Source organism: Physeter macrocephalus, chromosome 8, assembly GCF_002837175.3.
Source record: "Physeter macrocephalus isolate SW-GA chromosome 8, ASM283717v5, whole genome shotgun sequence".
NCBI lineage: Eukaryota > Metazoa > Chordata > Mammalia > Artiodactyla > Physeteridae > Physeter > Physeter macrocephalus.
Genome location: NC_041221.1, coordinates 12,575,036 through 12,591,975, shown reverse-complemented (window position 1 = coordinate 12,591,975; position 16,940 = coordinate 12,575,036).

Sequence of the window (16,940 nt, the reverse complement as noted above, 5' to 3'; positions counted from 1 at the left end):
AGGAGGAGATATGGGGATATATGTATACATACAGCTGATTCACTTTGTTATACAGCAGAAACTAACACACCATTGTAAAGCAATTACGCTCCAATAAAGACGTTAATAAATAAATAAATAAATAAATAAAACCAACCCAAGGCCTGGCAGTAACTGCCCAAAGAGGTCAGAAGGAGAGCGCACACAGCCTCCTGGCAGGTCCCCACCTCCTCTGCCAGGCCTGTGTTTGGGGACACCCTGCTATCCTTTCCTGTTGGCTGAGTTGGGTGTCGAATGCATCGCTTCTGTAGGCCTTGGAGAAGCGTTCTCAGTGCAGGAAGGAGACTGGCCAGCCTCACTGTAGCCCTGAGGTTCAGCCGCAGGATGGCTGCTGGCCCCTCATCCTGCAAGGGAGGCGGCCCGCGCCTCCTGACTTCTCCCTCCCCTTGGCGAGGTCTCTTTCCGCAGACCTCCTCTCTCAGACAGTCCTCCTCCCTTCCCTAACTCTCCATTCGTGGTGATCCAAGCCTGCCCAGCCTGGCACACCTCTCTCTCCGAATCACCCTGCTCTGCACCCGCCCCAGGCTCTGCTCCGGGCTCCTCCTCTCTCTCCCTCTCTCCGAATCACCCTGCTCTGCACCCGCCCCAGGCTCTGCTCCGGGCTCCTCCTCTCTCCCTGAGCTTGTGCATCAGCCTCCCGGCCTGCAAGCTCTTCCTCCCCAAATCCGCTCCTCCAGCCCTTCCAGTTGCCTTCCTGAAGCAGATGGGAGCCTGGCGTTCCTGACGAGAACCCTTCAAGATCCCCCTCGGGGTCAGGAAAGAGCCTCAGTCCTTAGTAGCTGGAAAACAAGACCCTAACCCACTCTTGACTTCACGACCAAAGCTCAGGACCGCTCTTTTAGTTTCCAGGACTTTCTCACACGTTGAGTGGCCATTTCTGCCTTAGCCCTCCAGACCCCGGCTCTTCCTAGTGAGCTCAAACTTCGAGACCCAGGTCAAGTGTTGGTCTGTTCTCTCAGGCCATCTTCCCTGCTTTCCCAGGGCACTGTAGATACCTCTTGCTCCTGACTTAGCACAACAAACTGGTACTGGTTATTTCTAAATCTATCTCCTGGCCCCTAGCCTGGGACTGGAGGGGTTCTCGGGGCCCTGCCCGACTCAGAAGTTCTCATCCACGTTTGCCAACTGCATGAACAGGTGCGGGAGGACTCAGCACAGGGATATGCTCCACGTTTCCACACCATTTCTCACCTAGAAAATGATGATGTTTGTATGGCACACCGGGGAAAACCAGACGGACCTGAGGTGGTCTATATAATATTTGCCGAAAATCTTCATCTATTAATTTTACAAAGATTAAAATGTTAATCTTTTAGAAAATATTAATTTCTATATTAATCTTTTGTATGATTGTAAGAAACACCTAAAAATGGATTAGGGAAGGTAGTAAATTTGTATGAAATCTCCAAATAAAACAGTTCACATTTTGAAACGAAAACTTGTGATTGCTTTGATGATCATATCAGGTGTTACGCTTGAAATGGCTGCACGCAAGCTCAGGACGGGGGCGCAGCTGGGATGTCACCCTGGAGACACTTTCTTGGTGCAGGTAGATGACAACTTTAAAGTCTTTTTTTACAATCACACAAATTTCACAAAAGTTGAAACTATTTTTAAGAATCTGATACTCTTCCTTTTCTTTCTACCTGTAATATTGACATTTCTTGTGTGAATCAATAAATGAATTTTCAACCCAGTTGGACTTTTCATATCCAGCATTTTGAACTCATGACACAGCGTGGGGACCGGTGGCGGTGTGCCCTCAGGCTGCCGCTGCCACAGCCCATGGACAGGCTGCCAGAGAGATGAGTCCAGGGTGCCCAGATCTGGGGCTGCCCGCTCAACACACCTGCCTGGCCGGGCCTCTGCTTTAACTCGAGACTTCCACGCTTGCTTTGAATTTATTTTGATGTTTATTTCAGAACAAGAGGAACAGACCAAATGAGAGGCACATTTACTCTTATCCAACAGATGTGTCTTGGGTGCCTACTGGGGCCAGGGCATGCCGGGCACTGAGGCCTCAGTGAACTGGGGCCTTGCCTTTGCAGAATCCACAGGGCAAGAGGCTCGCGGCAAGAGCGGGCCGTCACTGATGCCAGCGTGAGGAAGGGACTTGGGTTCATTTCCTGGGGCGGCCATAACAAAAGACCTCAGACTGGGGGGCTTAAGACAATGGACGTTTATGGTCTCACAGGTCTGGAGGCCACAGGTTTAGATCAAGATGCTGGCGGGGCCGTGCTCCTTCTGAAGCCTCCAGGGGAGAATGGGTTTCGTGCCCTTCTCAGCCTGCGGCGTCGCTGGCAATCCTGGGTGTTTCTTAGCTTGTAGGTGCGTCGCGCTAATAGGCCTCTGTCGTCACCTGGCCTGTCTGTGTTCACATCATCTCCCCTCCGTGTGTCTGTGTGTCTGTGTGCCCCCTCTGGTAAGGTCACCAGTCATGTTGGATTTAGGAGGCTGTACCCTACTCCCGGAGGACTTCAGCGGAACTGACTGTATCTGCAATGATCCGATTTCCAGGTAAGGTCATGTGAATTCAGAGCTTCAGGGAGGGACGTGAGTTTGTGGGGCGGGGCCGGAGGGGGACATTATTTAACCCACTGCCAGGCTAAATCAGCCCGAGCAGGTGGTGGAGAAGGCAGTCCCAGGCCAGCGGCGTCAGGAAGTTCCTGAAGGGGCCAGGGGAGTGAGCCGTTCCTGGGACCCAGGGCGCTGAGGCTGTAGAGGGACCCCCTGGACCAGGGCGGCGCTTTGGTAGAGGAGCAGCGGGGAGTCCACAGCCCCACGTCCCCTCCTGCCCTCCAACTGCCCTGATGGAGGAGGCGGGCGGAGGCCGGGGGAGCCCCCCTGACGCAGTGCAGCCCAGGACAGATGTGGTCCTTCCCCGCCAAGAGCTCCCAGCTAGTGGAGAGGTCACACGACAGGTCACCGGCCATCATCACAACGCTGCGTCACACAGTGCGGTAGGGGACACGGGGGGTGCCAGAGAGGGTCACCTGGCCCAGACTTGATGGTCACGGGAGGTGACATCTCAGCAGCATACGAGGAGCTGGCCGAGTGCTCAGGAGCACCGCGTGGACGAAAGCCCGCAGGCTGGTATGGGGGCGGGGGTGGAGCAGGGAGAGGCAGGGGGAGGGCGAGGCCCCCCGGCAGCCGTCTGGGCCCGAGGATGGTTGTCTGGGAGCGCAGACTTCAGGGAGGCCCCAGAGGCCCGAGAGCACCCAGCTCTCTGGCTTGGGCAGCTAGCTGGATGGCGGCATCTTCGTGGAGAGAGGCGACAAAGGACAGACAGACTTGGGGGCAGGGTGCGGGCAAGGAATGAATTTATACTTGTTGCGCTTTGGGTTCCCGTGGGGGTGTCTCAGTGGGGCTGTTGACTGGGGTTGGATGTGTGAGTCTGGAGTCTCTGGAAGAATCCTAGGTGGGTGAGAGAGGCCAGGTACAGACAGCAGGGGAGGAGAAAGCTTGCCCGGGCCGGAGACTAGGGCCGGGCCCCCAGGGGTGCCAGCACGTACGGGCCAGGCAGGGAGGAGGGGCTGGAAGCTGTGGATAGAGCAGAGGAAAAGCCGGAAGGGTGTGATGTCCAGGGAGCCCCAGCAAGGCAGTGTTTGCTGGTGGGGAGGGGGTGGGCGTGGAGCTGGAGGCTGCGAGAGAGTCATTGTCTACTGGCCTCACCCTGAAGCTTCCTGAGCCGTGGGTGGGGTGGGTGGGGGCCTGGGTGGTGGTCAGGTAGGAGAGCAGAAAACCATTTCAGGAAGGTTGGCTGCTCTGGGGAGAAGTGAAGGGCCCAAAGCTGGAGAAGGACTCAGGGGGAGGAAGGACATTTCTTAAACGCAAGGACGTTTTCTTTTTCTTTCTTTCTTTTTTTTTTTTTTTTTTAAATATTTCTTTCTTTATTTAGGCTGTGCCGGGTCTTAGTTGCGGCGTGCCTGTGGGATCTAGTTCCCCCTCCAGGGATCGAACCTAGGCCCCCTGCATTGGGAGTGCGGGGTCTTACCCACTGGACCACCAGGGAAGTGCATGGACATTTTCAAGTGTAGACAGAAGTCGAGAGAACATTATAGTGAAGCCCCAGGTACCCATCGCCCGGCTTCATCAATGATCAATGCACCACCAATTTTGTTTCCTCTCTGTCTTGACCCACTTCCTGCCTTAGGATATTTTGCAGAAAATCCCAGACTTTATATTTCACCTGTAAAGTTTCAGTGCGTATCTCTAAAAGATACGGTTTTAAACATAATCACTCTACCGTCATCAGGGCTCCCCAAGCAAGAATAATTCCACAATAGCGTCAAATACCCAGCCCGTGTTCTCACTCCCCTGAGTGCCCTATAAATGGTCTCACTCTGTCAGTTTATTTTCAGATGGGGACCCAAACAGTCCACACGTGTATTGTCTGATGTGTCTCCTAGGTCTCTCCATCTGGAGATTCCCCTGCATCTTTGTCCTAAGCAATTTCTTGCTGTTGTCACGGAGGCCAGGCCATTCTTCTTTCAGAGTTTCTACACTCTGCGTTGTGCTGACCCCATCGTTATGATATGGTCGAACATAATCTTTATGTACTTCCTGTGTACTACCTGAAATGGGCAAGGAGCTCCCGAGGCTTGATCAGATTCGGGTCGATTCAAGCCAGTGAGGCATCTGGCATCTGGTCATCTTCTGCTGTATTTAGACGTTCCTTGCCTAAGTTCACTAAGTTCATTCGAAGTAGAATTCATAGTTATGAAATGGTGACATCATAATTCCATTGTTTCTTTTTTATCTGCTAGCCTACTTCTATAAAGAGAAACTTCCCCATATCAGTTATTTAGTTAACTCTGAAGCACAGTTCATATAGGAAAGGCAGGATACATGTGGAATTCCTTTATTTGTCACTTGTCAAGATAATGAGTTGGCTTTCTACTATTCTTCAAAAGTTAGCCATGAGCTCTCCTTTATTCTGCTTTTTTATTCTCCGCACTAGTGGGCTGGGCCACAGTTGCTGGATTTGCATCCATTCCAGTTACTCTCCTTGTTGAATCGCTTTGGCCAGTGAGTCCTTCTGACATGACCCGGGTACCTTTGACAGTGTCCTTGCTTTCTAGGGTGACAAGATGTCCTCACGAGCTCATCCCATGCACCTCCTGCCCCAGGCCTGGAAATCAGCCCCTTCTCACGGGAGGCCCAGGTCCCAGAGCAGCCAGAAGGGAGGGTGGGCGTGGACACGTCCAGGAAAGGGAGCTGCGTGCTTGAATGACACATGTCTCTCCGGAGGTGGAAAGACAAGGAATCCAGAATATGTGAGGAGGAATGAGCCTCGGGTTGGAGAAGAGACGATGGAAAAAGGGCAGAGAGCCGTCACTTAGCGGGTGGGCGGGCACGAGGGGAGGGTTCTTCCCTCTGTCCCCTTTGTCGCAGAAGGGGACACTTTCACAACTGAAAGTGAAGAGGGAGGTGTTCTGGGGAAATGGAGAGGGTTCCGGGGAACCATTGGGAGCCCTGGGGAGGGGACAGCAGGTGTGGCCCGGAGACAAGACGGAAGGTCACGAGACAATGAACTTCTCTCAGCGCCGATCTGAGAGGTGGTGCAAGCGTGTCCGTGAGCCCCAGCGGTGCTGAGAGAGGACAGACAGGTGGACAGCTCCACTTGGAAGGGTCGGCTTTCGCCGCCCCCAACTCGCAGGGAAGACTCACTCCTTTTCCCTGGTCTTAAGAAAGAGGTAACTCTGACACCTGCTGGAGAGTTGGGCCATCCATGGTGGAGAGGCACTAGGAATGTAGACCAACTATGTGCAAAACAAGCTCTGTGCTAGTAGTGGGCATTGCAAGGAGAGATAAGACTGGAAAAAAGGACCTTCTGCCCAGAAGCCCTGTCTCTGCGGGGAAAGCACGAGACGTGTGCATCCAGGGAGGAGCAAACATTGCCTGGGGAGGGCGGAAGTGGGCCGAGGGCTCCCTGCAGGGAGCTTTGAGGATACCAGGGCTTCAGAGCTCGTGAAAATGCCTCCAGCTTAGAAAGCAGAAAAGCATGAAATATTATTAGAGAGATAAGGAAACAGAGCGTGTTTCCTGACCGTGAGGGAGTTTCATTTTATCTCCACTGATGGAAAAGCAAGAATTTTAGCAGTACGGGGCGCTCAACCGGTGAGCCGGGGAGATTTTTGGTTCCATTGCTAATGTGGTTGGTAAAGAACAGAATGAAGAGCCTCCCACTAGAAGCACATCTTGTATTCCAGGCAGACAAAGAGTCCACACACCAAGGAGCCATAGCCTGACCAAGAATGGAGGAACAGGTCTGCCGGGTCCCCAGGGGCCCAGGGAGGAGGCGGCCAGGCCTCCGGCCGCCTCGGGCTGCAGGTCTCTCGATTCAACCCTAGTGGACTCACGTATTCTGTGAGTCACCCCTTCTGTGCCCCCCCAAGGCTCTCCTCCTGCATGGGAAAAGCCCAGGCAGCAGCCTCAACAGCTCTTATCCTCGCGAATGTCAGAGAGCTAGATCTCGTCTGCAAAGCAAGCGGCCTAAGCTGGACAGTAGAGTCGCAGTGTACTCATCGTCTTCAGAAACGTGGGGAAAAGGCTAAGAGTGGAAAACAGTTGCCTCTGGGCTGTGAGGAGAGGCACAAAAAGAACAAAGCGGTGTATTTTCAAACAGAATAAAAATAAACATTAATGTTAAAAAAAAAAGATAGAACGATGTGCTTAGCCTAGGCAACGGCTTGTTAGCGGTAGGATTTTAGACCCCGTGTTACCCAAGTTAGGACGCATTTGGGGGACAGGAGCTTTGTAAGTCCTATGATAACACCTAACACTTGAGGCAACTGCCATCTGCAAGGGTGGTCCTTGGCAAAGTGCTCGTGTAAGACAGGTGGGCAAATGTCCCTGCTTCCAGGGCCCTGGCAGTTTTTCCTAGTTGAGAGCTTTCTTGTTTTTCTTCTGTACTGGGGTGAGGGGAGTGGTCGCTGGAAGATGCCTGAGTGCCTTGGGCGTAGCTGGACCCTGACTCCAGCGGGGCTGCTAGAGAGGCTTGCACTGAACGCAGGGACTTTCGCTTCCATCAGCCAAGTGTTCCTGGCAGTGGAGCTCCCCTCTGGAGCTCACGCGTTGCCCGAGCCCGGAGCCCATCCGCTGTAAATTCCTCTTAGTTTTAAGCCTATAAGGTCTTAGCAGGTCAGGGAAAGGGAAATAGGAAGCTGGTCCGTCAACTAGGGGGTCACCCCTCAGCTGAGCTAGTGCAGATAAATAGGATAAGCAAGTTGGAATATTTTTATAAGGTCTTCAGCAAGGCTCGATACTTTTCAGCCTAGGTGTGGTTTGGTAAAATATGTGTTATAAATCAAGGGGCTGTACTTTAAAGCTCCCTCTGGTCCTGTATTTGGTGCTTTACGCAGAGAGGGTACTTTTACGTGAAACAATGTGTTAACAGCCTGGTGGGAGAATGCAGTTACGGTGGGCCCTCTGTATGTACCCTTGGGTTCTGCATCTGTGGATTCAACCAACCGTGGACGGAAAACATTCGAAAAAAAAAAAAAAAAATTCCAGAAAGCTCCAAAAAGCAAAACTTGAAGTTGCCGCACGCCAACGACTTTTGACACAGCGCTGACATTGTATTAGGTATTAGAAGTCATCTAGAGATGATTCAAAGTATATGGGAGGATGTATGTAGGTTATATGCAAATAGGCCATTTTATATAAGGAACTTGAGCATCCTTGGAGTTTGGTATCTGTGGGGTGGGCATGGGGCGGAGGGTACGGGAACCCCAACAGACAAGTGTACTCCTGTTCTCTCTACCAAACCTTAGCGGTCTTGCCTACCCATCTTTTCCCAGCCAACACGGAGCCTGGGAAAGTCCGACCTTGCACGGCGAGGGTCTTCGCCCAGTCAGCTGAGTCTACCAGGGGGTAGACGGGGGGTGACGGTCCACAGAGGCAACTCCTCCTCACAGCCTCCATTAATGACCTCGGCTCTTGCTGTGGTCACAGGAAGCCTTGGCCCTGGGGTCCTCCAGGTGCTACATTTTCTAGTTCACCCATTGTTTAACTCCTACGGTCGAAACCATTAGTCTTTAATCTTTATAATCAAAATCCTTTCTAAAAATCGACTCACGTAACTCAATCATACATGCAATTCATTGGCTATGGTATTTTTTCTAGACTGTCACTCGAGATCATCTTTCTGAACACCAGCCATGATCCCGCAGTGTACGGTGGCCTGGCGGGAATCTGGAATCTGGGGCGAAGACACCCAACAAGCCTTGGTTGTTGAGTGACAAGTCACAAGTGGGAGTCAGATCACAGAAGCTGTGGAAGCAAATTAGTGTGAATAATTATCATTCGAGGACATAGGTTGGGGGTTGAGGGTGACAGAGAAGTACAGAGTCCCTGTCCTCAGCTTAATTTGTTGATTTGCCATTTTGTCCTAAAGAAATGGAGTCTGTTTCACCGCTTCCTCATCTTCAGTATGAATCCGGTTAAGGTCTGGTTATGTGGCATAAAGTTAATAGAGGTTTTAAAGCCAAATACGCCTTCAGAGTTCCTGTGGATCACTTCACAGCCATCCTCCTGCCGGCAAAGCAGGAGCCTCGGTGGAGGACATAGCGCTGCTTCTGTACCCGGGAGAGTCAAAGTGGAGCCCAGCCCGCAGCGGCCATGTGCCCCCCGCACGTGGACGGCAGAACCCCCGGCCTGTCTGCGGCCACGGCCGTGCCCACGCTGGCGCTACGAGGTGTGTCACGTCAGGAACGCTCTTATGTGCCTCAGCTCCTGTTCCTCTAACGTCAGGGCACTGAGTCCCCCAACCTGTAAGACGCTGTCCCTGTTACAAAGATGACGAGGACGGTGCCAGGGGCTCACTATCAAGTTGGTACAAAACCACGGAGAACCTCAAGCCACAGAACCTGAAAATCCCCCCAAATCCTTAACAGGTCACAAATTTTCCGGTTTTAACTTAAACAACAATTTAAAAACTTGGGGAAAAAAATCATGCTTCTTTTATATTACAATTTTTATGAACCAAACAATATTTTGAACATAAAGGAACAAATCAAAGGAATGCAGTGGTGAAATGATCCTTACCTAACTGATTTTGCTTAACAAATGCATGTTTTTACATTTCCATTCTTCTCGATGGGGAAACTTGCAGGGTCCCTGCACAGAGAGCCTGTACCCAGTGTGATAGATGAGCAGCACTTGACGATGAGTTCCAGCACTGCCTGGAGGTGGTGGCCAGGGGCCTCTTGTGGTCCAAAGTGGATCCCAGCCAGGTTCTTTCTGGTGCTGGATCTCGGTGCTTAGATGGCGTGGATGCCAGTCTAGGAAACCTGAAACTACCAGCCTGGTTTATGACCTTCCTGACTCTCCTCTCTGTAGAGGGGGAAGGAAATGACTTCTTCATCTCTCCTGACGACTGTGTTTGGTCCTCAATTGCCCAGAGGCTTGTCCTAGCAGCTAGAGCATCAAAAACTGGGCCTGGGGAGGAGAGAAAGACGTACAGACAGGCAGGCACGCCAGAGCCATAGAGGAGAGGCCAGCACCCAGAGCTGAGAAAGGGCTTTTGGGGGTCATCCCAGAGCAGGGGGGAATGACGTACCCAGAAAAGACACCTGAAACGGTATTTTCTTAGTAACACAATGGAGTACAATTTCCTTAAGTAACGCCCCCTACGTCCTTCAAACTTGTATTAAACATTCCCATTCATTCTTTAATCAAATCTTGACTGAGTCAAGATAATTTTGGTATATCCTTAAGGTGACATACTTTTCAGTCTTTTAAACACTTTTGAAGAAGTTTGGACATGTCACCCCATAATGGTAAGTGATAATGGCAAGTGATAAATAAAACGACTTCGATTAAGTACAAACATTATATATACCCATTCAAAAAGCCTGGAAGGACGCGTACCAGGTGCCAGCAGTGGCATCTCTCTCTGGGAGGTGGGGTTAGTGGTCATCTTTACTTTCTTCTTTATACTTTACTGTATTTCCCCAATTTGCCAAGAGCGTTTAGTAATTTTTAATAATCCGAGCCTAGGCTCTGCGCTAGGCTGCAGGGGTCAAGGCCCTGGGGCCCTCAGGGAGGCTGACCCCGAAACACAAGTCACAACTCTGCAAGGAGGGCAAGAGGCACAGCCAGAGGGGTGGTCAGAAGGGGCCTGAAGCAGTCGGGAAAGGCGTCCCCAGGAGGTGACATCTGGGTGAGGTATTAACGTTGAAGAACTATTCTCCAGGTAGAGAAACGAGACCCAGGTAGGTCTTGCATTTCAGAAAGACAGAATGACATACACGGATCTCTGAAGGTGTCCTGGAGAAATGTGATCTAAATAGTTAACAACAGCTAATGTAGATGGGGAATGAGCCTTAGGGGAAAGCGCTTATCTTCACAAATAACCAAGGAAATACAAAGTCAAGGCACCAGGAGACGCTGTTGTGCCCAGCAAATTAGCAAAGAAGAGAAATGACTTACAGCAGGCCAGGAAAGCAGCAGGAATCAGTCACTCTGCTGGAGAGAGCGGCCCAGGCCGGCCGTCCTAAAAGGCAATGTGGTAGTAGGTATTTAGTCTTAAGCTTCCTTCCCACCGGCCCAGTAACTCTTCATTCTCTATAACCAAATTCTACAGAGTCGGATTTGAGATGTGGACAGAGATCTCTGCACTCAGATGTCCATGGTGATTCTCTTTATTTCTTCATTCATTTCTTTATTTGGGGAAGTAGGTTCCCAGGTATTTGGGTGTGACTTTGCTACGTCACTGACACATATGAATATGTATTCTTCTGTATGCATCAAATATTGTACCATCAGTGAATTAAAAATGTGAGTTAAACTTAACACATTACATTTCTCCAGCATCTGGGGCTTCCAGAGCATTCTCATTCCCACCGTCTTATTTGATCCTTACGACCTCCTGCAGGTTGGGTAGGGTGAGCCTGATTCTGGGAAGAATGGATGTGTCACTCGGCCTGCAGCCTCCCCTCCTGCTCCTTGCTCAGAAAGACTGACCCATCCTTAGGCCTAGAAGGTGCAGCCCCTCGTACCATGGGATCTCCCACCACCACTACCACTGGCCAGAGCAAGGTGACAGGTAATATCAAACATAGAAGCAAGCTTCCTATCCACTAGTCGGAAAGGACATCCATTCTAGGTTGAGGCACTAACACGTAGCCATCAGATATCATAGTTTTGGTAATTTTTTAAATAGCATGGATTAATGTCAAACTTGCCCCAAATGGGTCTGTACTTTTTCTTCCCTCATTTCCTCATAACCCCTAGTATATGACCAGGGACCCAGCACACACTAAGCCATAGTTATTTAACTGACATACTGAGAGAGCCCCTGGAAAATGGAATCTGATTTAAGGAGAATAAAAAAAAAAACAAGATATGAGCTAGAAGAAAAAAAGAATGAGAAATTGATATACTTTACCGTTTTTTTTCTTTCCCAAGTGTTGCATAAAGTACAACTCTGTTACCAAATGCTACCTAACACCACGATCACAAGCTTCTTTGATTGAGGGCTTACTATGTGCCGGGCACTGCTATGAGGGGGCGGTGAGGGGAGCACAGGTGAGCACAGTCTGTGCCCTCACGTTGCTGCCCAACCTGAACGCGAGCCGGCCCGACTTCCTGATGCCTCCTGGCTCAACCCTGTCTGACTGCATGAACCCGTCCGTCCATGGAAAAGAATTTACTTCCTTTCTGGACTACAGCATTCTCAATATCCTTCCATGAAACCGCATACCTCACGTAGGTGTGTAGGGGTGTGTGTGTGTGTGTGTGTGTGTAGCTGTTTATTTCCTCCTTGTCAGTTGTCACTTTTATAAGAGACATAACCTCAAACAGTTAAAAGAGTTCCTTTTACGTAAGAATCTACTCGTCTGTATCTTTCTAGAAACTTCGGTCTCTTCCCACCCTCGTGTATCAGTGCTAATGGATATAAGCATTAAACATAATCTGTTTTTCACAGACTAACTTCTGATTGTCACGATTACCTGGTTGAACCATCTTTGGCAGTTTGATCCTCTCTGGGAAGACACAATTGAAAATGACCAAGACAGCCTGAAGTCAGAACTTCCTCAAAGACCCATGGATAGACACAACGTGCTTGGTTACTATATGAGTAACCACAGTGTAATTATTAACAAGAACAGCTAACATTTACTAAGTGCTGAGTAACACTAATACAATTATGAATAATAATAGCTCATATTTACTAGGTGTTTTACTGTGTGCTAGGCCCGTGCTAAGCTCATTATAAACACCTTATTTAGACCTCACAACAGCCCTAAAAGGGCAGGGAACTATTACCTCCGTTTTACAGATGGGTAAATTGGCTTCAGAAAGAAGCAAGCAGAGCTAGGATTTCAAACCTGGGTCTGATTCCTACCCACTAAATGCCCTAAAAACTCCATTTTAAAAAAGAAGTTACAAGGCCTGTGTTTTTATATCTACCTCTAGATATACCTAAAAGTCTATGTTTATAAATGTGCATATATATATATATATATATACTAGTTCAAGTCTCAAGAACACAAGTATTTTAATAAACAACCACACATTTCCACACTGAAGATGGGCCTGAATTCATTTTGTTGAAAGTCCCTGCTTTTTATCTGAGCAGTCTGTAAACAAACACAGAAACAACCCTGTTTGCATTTTGCCGGCTCCCCTCTGCCTTGTCCTCCCCGGTCCAGAAGGGACAGGCTCAGGGCCTCAGCCAGTCGCCATGGCAACTGCCAGGCAGCCCCGACCCAGCTCCGAAGTGGGTCAGAAAGGTGTGGAACACGGGAAGCGGACCCCCCAGGAGGCCTCCAAGTCACCTTCCTACCCCGGGGCGGTCCCACCGTAGAAGCCGAAGCCACTATCCCCAGCCCCTCTGGGCAGAACCATGGATCGGGTTTCCTTCACTCCTTCTTTGGGCGGGGGTGGGAGAAGTGGAGAGAGGAGGGTCTCATTTATATTTAAGAAAAGCAAGAAGATACTTTCTGCCTGGGGCAATGGAGCTGGGAGGAACCGTGGTCCTTCACCTCCTCGGCTCACCTGAAGCCCTGCCGCCTCGCCCCTCCCTTCTCCACGGAGGGCTCGTCTGCGCACGCTCCCTGCGGTGGGGGGAGGGGGAGGGGATGGGGACCCCCTCCCGGGGGGTGATGGGAAGGACCGGCTGGGGGATTAGGGCAAGTGCTTCCCTGTCAAGGTTGAGAAGTAGGATTTCCTCCTTTTTCCAGTGAAGAGACTCCTCCTAGAGAGGCCTCACCTTTTTGTCTCCGGGAAAGGAGGAGGATGAGCTATGCCACAGTTTCGCAGGCCTTCGGGTTTTGAAATCGCTGCTTCTGTGATCACCAAGAACTTGCGTGTCACGTGGGGCTTAAGGGTCAGGGAGTTTGGGGCTGCCCGGCATCAGGCTGGCCTAATGAGGTCTTTCTGGACTACGCAGGTCTCATAGGGAGAGGGTAGGTGGGGCTTTCTACCTGCCCTGAGCGGGGAGCAGCCTCTTTCTGGAAGGAGTTTCTGGGCTCTTTGCTGCAGGAGGCTGGGAGGCCGGGCCTGATGTTTACCTGATCTTGCCTTATTTGGACGATTGCTAAACCTGCAGGGTAGTGACATTACTATAGATGGACTGAAAGATTTGGGTGGGTGGGGGGGATTCTGACTAATGTGCAGAAGCCATAAATCCAGTTGTAAATTTTAAGATCTAATAATTCAATGGCTAGGCACCCAGCTGCTTATGATGCGATCCAGGGCAGGGTGTGCTGAAACCACTTTCTGAGTCTTTTAATCGAAGGCTCTCTGAGCCAGTGGTTCTCTGCTTGGTAGATGGTTAAAGTCACTCCCAGAAAAGCATAGTTATTCCTTTAACTCAGAGATCTGGGGGGCAGTAGAGTGTAGTGATTGACAGCAATAGCTTGAGTCAGATGGCATGGTTTGAATCCCACTGGCTGTGTGATTTTGAGCAATGTCTTTACCCCTCTGTGGCTCCCTTTCCTTAGCTGTACAATGGAGAAATGACAGCGAGGATTTGTTAAGATAATTCATATATAAAACTCTTCAAACACCGCCAGCACAGAGTCAGAACTTAGCAAACGTTACTCACTGGCATTTCTAGAGAAAATTTGAAAGTTGAATTTTGGACATTTATTTTTATATGCAAAAAAGCTAACATCTGGTTGCATATTCTTGATTGTATTACCATTCCAGATCTCTAATATTTAAAATATTTTGAGGTATTATTATAAAAAGATACACCCCATTGTAGTAAATGTGGCAACTGACAAGTATAAAGAAGAAAATCATAAGTCATCTGTCCTTCTAAAGTCCCCACTTTTTCCCCCAAGAAAAACTATTAATTTGAGGTGTTTACAATCTTTTTATCTTTGCAACTAACAAACAATATAATTGTAGGGTCTTGTGTGTTAATTTGCTTGTACATTGTTTCTTTTTTCAGTAAGTGATGGATTTGGGCCTGAGATGTGGTTAAGATTGCAACCTTCCATGGGGCTTCCCTGGTGGCGCAGTGGTTGGGAGTCCGCCTGCCGATGCAGGGGACGCGGGTTCGTGCCCCGGTCCGGGAAGATCCCACATGCCGCGGAGCGGCTGGGCCCGTGAGCCATGGCCGCTGAGCCTGCGCGTCCGGAGCCTGCGCCCCGCAACGGGAGAGGCCACAGCAGTGAGAGGCCCGCGTACCGCAAAAAAAAAAAAAAAAAAAAAAAAAAAAAAGATTGCAACCTTCCATTATGCTATTGTTTCAGAGGGAAAGGTTGGCATGCGATGTGTGTTCTGGAAGATCTATCGACTATTCAGCTATCCACCTCATGGATTTGGCCTTTGTGTTTACTCAGGCACTGCTACCCTCCCCCATCTCCCCATCCCCCAGCAACATCACACAACACACCTGGGAGGGGGGTGGGTGGGTGTGAGGAGAACTTTCTATTAATGATATGTGATTTCTTTGTTAGATCTTCATTGATGGCATTATATAGCTATCATAATAAATAACAATACATTAATAAAATACCATTTTTGTTCCCCAGGGCAGCTCTTTGAGTTTGGAAGGGTTTATTCCCCTCAGTTTACAGAATGGGAAACTGAGGCTCAGGGCAGGTGAGTTGCCTGAGGTCACCAAAGCTAATAGGCCATGGGAACCCAGAATTTGAAGTTGGGCATTCTGGCTCTAGGTGAGTAATATTTCCACTAAACGATGATGACTTTAAGACCCGTTTTCCCTCCATTTAGATCAATTTTAAAAAAATACTTAAATATTAGATTTAAATAAATAAAAAGTTGGGGTTATTATTACTGTTGAAGGTATTAAATCTCAAAAGCAACTAAGAGCACCATGCGATATTTAGATTTACGATGAAACACAGTTATTTGTATAATTTCCAAAAACACATTAAAACTGGATATACAAATGTACGATGGCCAAACCATATATAGAAATAGAACTCTGACCCACAGTTGCAGCAACAAGCCCAGGAAACCAATCCACTATCTACAGTAACCATCGCAAGAAGCCAGCCTACTGTAGGCCAGACTGGCAGGAAGTCAGCTGCCAGCTCTACTAACTGGTCCAGGAACAAATAATAACCCCTTTAACAACTGGCTCCAAATGGCCAGGACATGGTTATAACTGAGAGGCACCCTAATTTTTGCCCCCCTTCCCCTTTAGGACCAACCAGAGAAAGCTGAGTTTTTACTGTAACCAAACACGTGGGATGTCTCGGTTCTCGTGAGCCCTCTGGCAGCTTTCCCACACCCACAGCCTACAATCAGGGCACCAACCCCTTTCCTTTTTCCCACTATAAAGCTTTCCCACTCCTCTGCCTGCCTTAGAGTCTCTGCCAAAATGCAAGTGATGATGGCTGAATCCCTTGCTATAGCAAGCCGCGAATAAACAGTCTTTGCTTGTTCTCATTGGGTGGTCTTTGTTTATTTCCACACACAAAATAGAGATTCTTTTAAGTAAAAGTGATAAAGGAAAAACATCGTTCCGTCTCACCAGGGGATCTAAAGGCCCATATGGACTGGATTGCCTTGGCTTGGTTGGAGCATCCACTGTGTGCAAAACATGAGGTGCTGAGGGGGAAACGGCATGGCTCCTGATACCCAGAAATCAGGCAACCACCCAGATGACTGTCACATGAGACAGAACTTGTCTTGTGATGAAGATGGTTAAAGGCACGATGGAATGAAGAGAGAGACAGTGAGCACAGCTAACTTGAAGGATCAATAGAAACTGCAGGAGGGAGGTGTCCAACATTTAGAGCAAAAAATTAAAAATGCAGAGAACTATGGTTAATATATACTAATAAACACTCACTACTTCAAATTAAATTTTGCATGTTGTCACGCTCAGACCTTTAAAATATATAGGTAGATGGATGGATGATAGCCAGATAGATGATACAGAGAGCTGAAGTCCTTTCCTCTTTCTCTAAGCCCCATTCCCCTCTTCCTCCCGAGGGCACCCTTACCATGAATTTGGAGCTTTATCTGGAAGTGGTCTCTTATCCAGTCTTTGATGAATGGCTGTGACTTTTGATAGGCAAGGCTGGGTGAAGGAAGACTTCCCAGGGAGAGAGTCTGGCACAGGCAAAGGCATAGAAGTGGGGAAGTGAAGGATGTACTGGGGCAAGTGCCTGTGGTTTTCTTTTGTCTGAAGCATCTAAACCAGTATAGGAAGGGGATGGTGGGCCGTGAGGCTGAGAGGATGACTTAGGGCTTGAACATGGAGGGGCTGAACGCCAGTGGGTAAGGCTGGTCTGCATTTGGGCTTCGGAGTAGAGGAGGAACGTGAGGTGGTGAAGAGTACCAAAGGCTGGAGATAGAGGGGCTGAATTAGAGGCCATTGTTAGAGCTTACAGGCTGGGATCAGGGCTGGTGACAGACAACTTGGGAAGGAGATCATGAGGGGCCCTGGGCAGGCCGAGGGTCAGGTG